A 7,663-nucleotide genomic window follows, 5' to 3' on the forward strand; every position below is an offset into this window, starting at 1 on the left:
TATGTGAAAGAACCATTCTGTGAGAAAAACTCTACTGCTCATTTGATCTATGACCTCTGAAAAACAGTTCATGATTTCCATTACTATTCAATTATAAAAAAAAAAAAAGTACATTCCCTGGGTTATACAGCACTGATATGCAAAGCTTAATTGTATATCTGTAACTCTAGAACTGCAGTATTTATAGTTTTCTTAGTTTAATATTTCAATTTCATATTCTTCTTCTAAGTATAAAATCCCTTTTGTTATATTTGTCTCGTTAATTTAACTGAAATACACTGAAAATTGCTCACAAATTAAGGTTTATGTGTCAATACAAATGCAGGTTTTATTGCTGGGAGCTTCCCGTGATGCACTGACTATTTCTTCTTCCATGACACTAATGTTTTGTCTTTGCTTCATCATTTATGTACTGTACTGTATCCCCAGTTTTCCAGCGAGGGCTGCGTACATTTTGATTGCATTAACGTTTTTATCCAGCCTTTATGTGCAAGCTTGAGCTGCAAAATTCAAATGTAGTTACTGACAGGCCAAAGTGCAACAGGGAAGAGATTAAATGGGATCAAAGGGAGTGGCATTATAAATTCCTTCCTTCCTGAGATTCAAATCCTCCAATCAAAACGGTGCCAGCAATGCAAAGACAGATTTCTTTAAAGGATTGCACACAATAACAAAGTCAGTCGTTTATTTATTAAAGCACTGTTAATAATTTTAGTTGCTGCTATTTCAAATAAATGTTTGGTACAACAAATTTCTCCGTGTTCTGTCTCAGGCTTTATTCGGGCCCTGGTACTAGAGCTATGGTCTGTTCTTGAGTGCAGCAGTGACGACATCAGAGTGGTCCGTCCCAAACCAACTCCCATTGACCCCACAGATAGGAGTTGCATTAAGGTATTGTATGTATGTGCGTGCGTGTGTGTGTGAGAGAGAGAGGGAGAAGGAGAAACTTCCTGGAGCCCACAATGCCCCAATTTTTAGATATCTACATAATAGTACAGACACAGATCTCTTAGAAGTTTTGCTTTTCCATCATGTTTTTAGCTCACTGGTTACAAAGGTGTTTAAATTGATTAAAATTAAATTGATTCCAATTATTATTAACCCAGGACTCAGAATAGTGGTCCATGTGTTGCTGTGATACCAGCAGCCATGTAGAAAATTCACTTGTGAATATTCATATTTAAGAAACTGGCAATAGTGATTTTGTTAACAAGAAAGGCTTTTTGCTGATTGGTTTATGGGTGTCTGGGCAAATAAGCCTTACTTTCATAAGACTGCATTTTTAGTTATGTTTTTGGCAGAATTTCTCTCAGGAAAGCTTCAACAAGCTCCAGCGTGAGCCTGTCTGTGTGTGTCTGATGCTTGGCCTCTGACAGCAGCCAAGTCATCTCTCTCAGAGAGACTAGCCAAGTGAATACGGACAGCCAGTGATGTGTAAACTGTGTCCTGCCACAGGCGACTTTAAAGTCTGCCTTATCAGTGGGTTATACATATATGCTGAGGTCAAAGGAAAACTAAATATACACACACCAGCACTTTGGTGAATTAACTCGAGTCTTTGCTTTAATCTGTGCTAAGTACAGTAGGAGGTTTGGTAGTACATATGAAGATAAGTTCACACATGCACAGAAACATCAGAAGACACATGAAAGTATAGATATTTCTATTTTAGAAAAAAAAATCCATCGTATCTTGTTTTTTTCTTTACGTTTCTTTGAAGCTGTTTAATATAATCTAAGTTGTAGCTCGTTTGTGCAAGTGTCTCTCTTTTTTTCCTTTGATGCTTTTGATGATATATTTTCCCTGTTCTACCAGACCCAGTGAAAAATGCAGGGAGCTTTCCTGTAGTTTAATATTCTTCAGGCTGCAATAGGTTTCTGCTCAACCACTCTGCTCAGAATATATGTCTTATTCAGTTTTGAGAGTGTGGTAAACCATGTTTTATCTTTGCAATCATAAATTCTTTTTACATTTTGTTTTGCTTTGAATACTACAGATATTATTTGTCATATTATCGGTAGTGTTTGTAGTTGAATAGTGTTATATTATTATTATGTGTTAGGATTTGATCAATCCATGACGTGCACAAATGCATTCACAATGGTCTTTAAAAGCAAATACATTTTTTCTCTCTAACAGCTGCTGTATTTACTTTCCTCTTCAGTCCTTCCTGTACTTGGTCAACCTCCTCTCCTCTTCCCAGTCGGTGTGGCAACTGCTGGGCCGACAGTCTTTGGCCAACAAAAGCGAATACACCCTGAGGGAGATGCCAACCTCCATACCTGTAAGTGTTTTTCTTCTTCTTCTTTTCCACACACTGCAGTTTTTTTTTGTCATCCATCTGAGGGCATGTTTGCACTTTTTATTTGGCCTCCAAACACCACCCACCCATTTGTTTTACTTCAAACGCATTCAAATAAACCCTCTCACACTGAGACTGATATACGTTCTCCACCTTACCCATTGTAAATTTCCACACAGTTTTCGTTTTGCACCCTATCCGGTGCATTCTTGTTCAAAGCCTCTCATTTTACTCCACAGGATTTGATTGACAGACTGATTGCCGTGAATTCGGATGGGAAGATTCATTCTCTCTTCCACTACGAAGAGAGTCACACATTCGGCCTAAGGTGGGATTCATTATTTTTTTCATATTACTTAACATCAGTGGGGAAGTAGACGATATCAGATTATCACCTGGTGACTGCACACACACTTCAGCCTCTGGCAATAGGAGACTGGCATGGTGACGTAATCGGCCTTAAAATGCGGCCTTTAAGGCTGCAGACCCTGAATTGGGATACAGCCTCTGAATCGCTGCATCTTGTAGCTGTGTCGTCTTAAATTGGTCATGTGATTTTGACGCGCCGGCGCGTCCGGCAACCCCAGAGGTTTAACTTAATATTTAAGTGTCTCTTGGTTTTAGACTAGTTGTTTAGTCTAATTTGATGTTTTAAACCAGAAAAGGAAGAAGAGGGCTTAGAATTACAGGTAAGAACTGCTCAGTGGTATGTGATAAACTGTAAATGTAAAGCTTACAGGTCAGTCCTCATGTTTTTAAATCAGATTTTGAGTCTGTACATGGCACATTATGCTTTTGCATGTTGTGAAATGTGCTGCAAAACAAACTGAGGTAAACTAACTGGTTTACTGTGATGGATTTAAAGTGTGTGTGACTGGTGCGCAGTGGCTGTGGTGCTCACGGTCAGAGTTCAGTCACAAAGAGGGTAACAGAGATGAATTTAAAGTTAAGGTGATGGTGCTTAGATTCATTCACAGACTGAAACCTTCACACCAACTTTATCCTGTGTCTCTTAGTTTTAGACTAGTTGTTTAGTCTATTTTGATGTTTTAAACCATATCACAGGGTTTTTACTTCACCATTTACGGGGTTTTAACAAGCAAACAAAAGACAGATCGTGATGTTTGAAAATGTTTTGGAAATATTCTTTAAAGATTAGATGTAAAATACGCAGAGGACAAATTCAATTGGTTTATTAGTTTATTACATAAGTTGAAAAAAAGTTAAACAAGTAAATAAAGAAACAACGTAAAAGAAAAGTAAACAAAACAAATCGGTAAATAAAGGAAAATGGTAATAAGAAGGGGAAAAAAAAGAAAAGAGAAAACCCCAACAATCCCCTCTGAGCAAGCACTAGGCGACAGTGGGGAAGAAAAACTGCCTTTAAACGGGCAGAAACTTCCGGCAGAACCAGGCTCACGAGGGGCAGTCAACTGCCGGGACTGGTTGGGGTGAAAAAAGATGAAGGAGAGAGGGAAGAAGTGTTAGGAGAGAAGGGGAGAGGAGAGGTGAAAATTAAGATGGAACAGAGGTGGAGGGAGACGAGGTGACGTCAGCAGTAGAAAAAATAGAAAGAGTAGAAAAAGCAGGAGTGTCCCTCCTCCAGAAGAAGCGGAAACGTTTTTTCTTCTTTTCCATGAGCTTTTCCACGACCACTTTTTTCTCTAGGATGAGGGTTCTCAACTGATCGGTTGTTTCTTCAACTTCCTTCTCAAGTTTCTGGCATCTTTGCTCCATTTCTTTTAATAGATTGCACTTGTCTGTATTTTGCTGTTGTTTTTCCTTGTGCATCTTTTCTAACTGCTCATTTCTTCTTGTGATTTCTTGAAGCTTACGCTGCAGGTCTTCATTTATTTTCTCTTGTTGCTGCTTTTGTGCAAGCATTTCAGCGTTTTCACACTTCAAGTTGTCTGAGTTCAACAACATCTCATTAATGACCTCTGAGTGTTTTTTCGCCATTTCATTGATCCTACGCTGCATCTTTGAACGTCGTTTTTCCAATACTTCTCCTTCCAGTTCAGGTGTTCTGTCCTTCATTGTATTAATTTGTTCAGTTGTAGATTTCTTCTCTCCAAGTCCTGGAGAATACGTTTTTTTTCTTTTTCCTGTTGCTCTTTCTCTTGAAGAAGCTCTTTATTTTTGCACTCTGTTTCATCCAGCCTGACTGGATTTGGATTTATTGAAGAAGGACCACCAAAATCTTTGTTCTATTTGGTGTACATGTTAAGAGTTGCTGGACTAACAGTTGGTTTGATTTGCTTCAGAGAATCCTCAAAGTCTTTCATCTTAATGTTGCGCACCTCAGCAGCAGCTATAACACGGACTTGTTCTGGTGCCAACTCTCTTATTGGGCCAAGTGCAGCATCTTTGGCTAATGCTGTCAAATCGCTCCCTGAATATCCTTCAGTCACTTTTGCAAGACAGGACAGTTCGTCTTGGCTCAGTGGACTCCCGTGCGTTCCCAAAAGATTTTTCAGCAGCGTAAATCTTGTCTTCTCATCGGGTAAGGTCACATATACTCTTTTTGCAAAGCGCCTTAATATTGCTTCATCGAGCTCCTGGGGCCTGTTCGTTGCTCCCATTACAAGTACTCTGTCATCCTTTCCTGACTGCAACCCGTCAAACTCAATGAGGAACTCAGTTTTTAAACGGCGAGAGGCGTCGTGCTCCCCCTCCCTCCTTTGACAGAGCAAGCCGTCCACTTCATCGATGAAGATTACTGAGGGCTGTCTCTCTCTTGCAACTGCAAAGAGTGCTCGTACGAGCTTCTCGCCTTCTCCCACATATTTGGAGGTCAAACTAGCAGCACTGATGTTGAAGAATGTTGCATTAGACTCTGCAGCAACTGCTTTGGCGAGCATGGTCTTCCCATTTCCTGGTGGGCCAAATAAAAGCAAGCCACGTGCAGGAGCTCTCAGACCAGTAAAGAGATCAGGTCTTAAGGCAGGAAGGATGACAATTTCTTGAAGTGCTTGCTTTGCCAGATCCTGCCCTGCGATGTCATCAAATGACACAGTCGCTCCACTGTATACAATTTCATTTGTAATTAAGCTGACCAGTTTACTGTCCACATTCTTTTTCATATCCCTCTTCGGGGGCTGTTTCACAGCTGCCGGTCTTCCATTCTGAGTTTTTCCCACCCGAGCGGTTTTCTTTGCATCAGTTATTCTTAATGGAGGTCTTACAGAAGTGGAGGGTCTGATGGTGGTGGAAACACCTGCGGGTTGACTTTTAGGAACTGACTTTGGCTTACTTGCAATTGTTTTGGTCGACATTTCTCTTGCGCGACTTCCCCCCTGTTCACAGTCATAACACGGTAAACTAGTCATAAACGAAAACGTTTAGGCTATTTATCGCATTTAAAGGTCTTTCTTTGGGACAACGTCACAGAACACAGAAACGTCACAGGGCTTTGGAGCGTGATGTTACAGAGGTTTACAAATACTTTCAAATATAGCTCTGGTCGAACGTTTGAAGGCTGCGAACAAACTGACTAAAACTTGCTGCTCCTGACCCCTATTTATAGAAAAACTTCAAAGGCTCAAAGGCATGTGCTTGTGACATCATCACATGTCCTTGTGACATCATCACATGTCCTTGTGACATCATCACTCTTCATGAATCAGATTGTCACATGACATTTTAGAATGGGGATGTTTTTTTTTAAACCGTTTTCAAATTTAACCCTCTGTGGTCCAGGGTATAATTGGCCGTTCTTGACTATTTTTGATTTTACCTCTATATTTCACCTTTAAAATATGTTTTTCTTGCCTTATTTGGCACCATTATTTTCAGCACAACCTCAAATATCTGAAATTTGAGTTATTGTTTTCATTTTGGTATACTATATTAGCACAGTTGATCTAAATTAATAACACAATAAATTGTGTGTGCATCTCCTGTTTTGTCATGGTTGTATGTCCCGGTTCGTGACAGGCTGCATGAGCTCATCTGGTGGGAGTGTAGTACTGTAGTATTTCAGGCATAAAAACGTGGTTTTCACAGACCTTGTCACAGGGTCTGAGTCTAAGATTCAAATTGTAAACACACAAACACTCAGGCTTGCTGCAAACCTTAGCTGATCCCCCGTGGGCTTAATTTACTGCCATTGTTTACGCACCATTGTAATTGCTTCTCTAGTTTGGCATTACACTTTAATTATGGAATGTAATTATATTTTGTCTATTTTTAGTTGTGGCATTGTGTTGTAATTAATGAAGGGCCTGCACACTCCAATATCAATTTACAATTTAAATTCTCCACAGCATGTTTAACTACATTATGTTGTGCCTTTCCAGAATCCCAGATTTACTTACACATCTCCCTTTATGATACATTAGTACTACATTTGACCTAAACCTTTTCCATCCTTTTTCCAAACTCTCATTCATTTTTTACCTGATAACCAAAAACTGTGATAGTGAAAGGCTGAAATATTTCTAGGGGTATGAGATTTCTGTGTGTTTTCTGTAGGTGAGCAGCTGCGAGAAGTTTGGCTACGGGGTGATGGTGACACAGGTGGCAGCAACTGCTCCGGGAGTTGTGGCTCTGCACAGTTCAGGTACTATTGCAGTTATTTGGACACAACAAACACTTGTCAGCTGTGATGCTTAAGGCTTATATTATAAGTTGTTGTTGTTGTTTTTGTGTTGTCGGTATAAAGGAGACTTAAGGCAGCTTAGGGAGAAATGTATTTGTCAAACCGTTTTTGTTTGGGTAAGAAAGAGTAAGAAGAGGCGTTCTTTTTTGATAAATGGATTCACATATCAGTTGTATACTGATACTAGGTTTATCCATATGCAAAAGGCTCCAGGAAATACCGTACTCTTGTCAAAAGAGGTCAAAAAATGAAGCTAGTGAACAAATATTTTAATCCTGCATTCTTTCTATTGGCTAGAAGGGGCGACTCAACTGGTTATGGGAAAAGAAGTCTGATTACTTATCAGCCCTTCGCTTATAACAGCACCGCTGCGTTCTGAAACCTATTCTCTCCTATGACTTTACCCACGCAAGAACAGTTCCCTGCTGTGTTGAGCAGCGCTGGCTGTGGAGCACTCATGTGTTCCATGATGTGACATATGTTTGTGCCATCGATAAAAAGGCAGTCTGACAGAAAGAAGGATGACCTCAAAAAGTGATATAGTCCAGACAGAGCTTACAAATGATGGGCCATTTGCTAAACCTGCAGCACACACTGCTTTCTATTAAATACTGCACGTGCAAAGTATGTATAATATGTGCTTGTCCAATAGATATGCTGTCTTAGCAGCTATTTACAATGTTACATAAGAAACAAATGTGGGATCCAACCACCATGCTACTAAAGAGACACTGTGCGTTTCCCCTCCAAAGCAAACCCTC

The 7,663-nt window shown here is 39.9% G+C and overlaps 1 long non-coding RNA gene across 1 annotated transcript; it reads left to right on the forward strand.

Annotated features, from left to right (window-relative positions):
* Nucleotides 1-786: 786 nt before the first annotated feature.
* On the forward strand, nt 787-2,631 carry LOC146653319 (uncharacterized). Its single transcript, XR_014907222.1, has 3 exons — nt 787-891; nt 2,165-2,284; nt 2,542-2,631. It is a non-coding gene; the product is annotated as an uncharacterized LOC146653319 (long non-coding RNA).
* Nucleotides 2,632-7,663: the final 5,032 nt, after the last annotated feature.

The sequence above is a fragment of the Rhamphochromis longiceps genome, linkage group LG14 (genome assembly GCF_057381845.1).
Source record: "Rhamphochromis longiceps isolate RC_006_pf linkage group LG14, R_longiceps_female_GT1.1, whole genome shotgun sequence".
NCBI classification, from domain to species: domain Eukaryota; kingdom Metazoa; phylum Chordata; class Actinopteri; order Cichliformes; family Cichlidae; genus Rhamphochromis; species Rhamphochromis longiceps.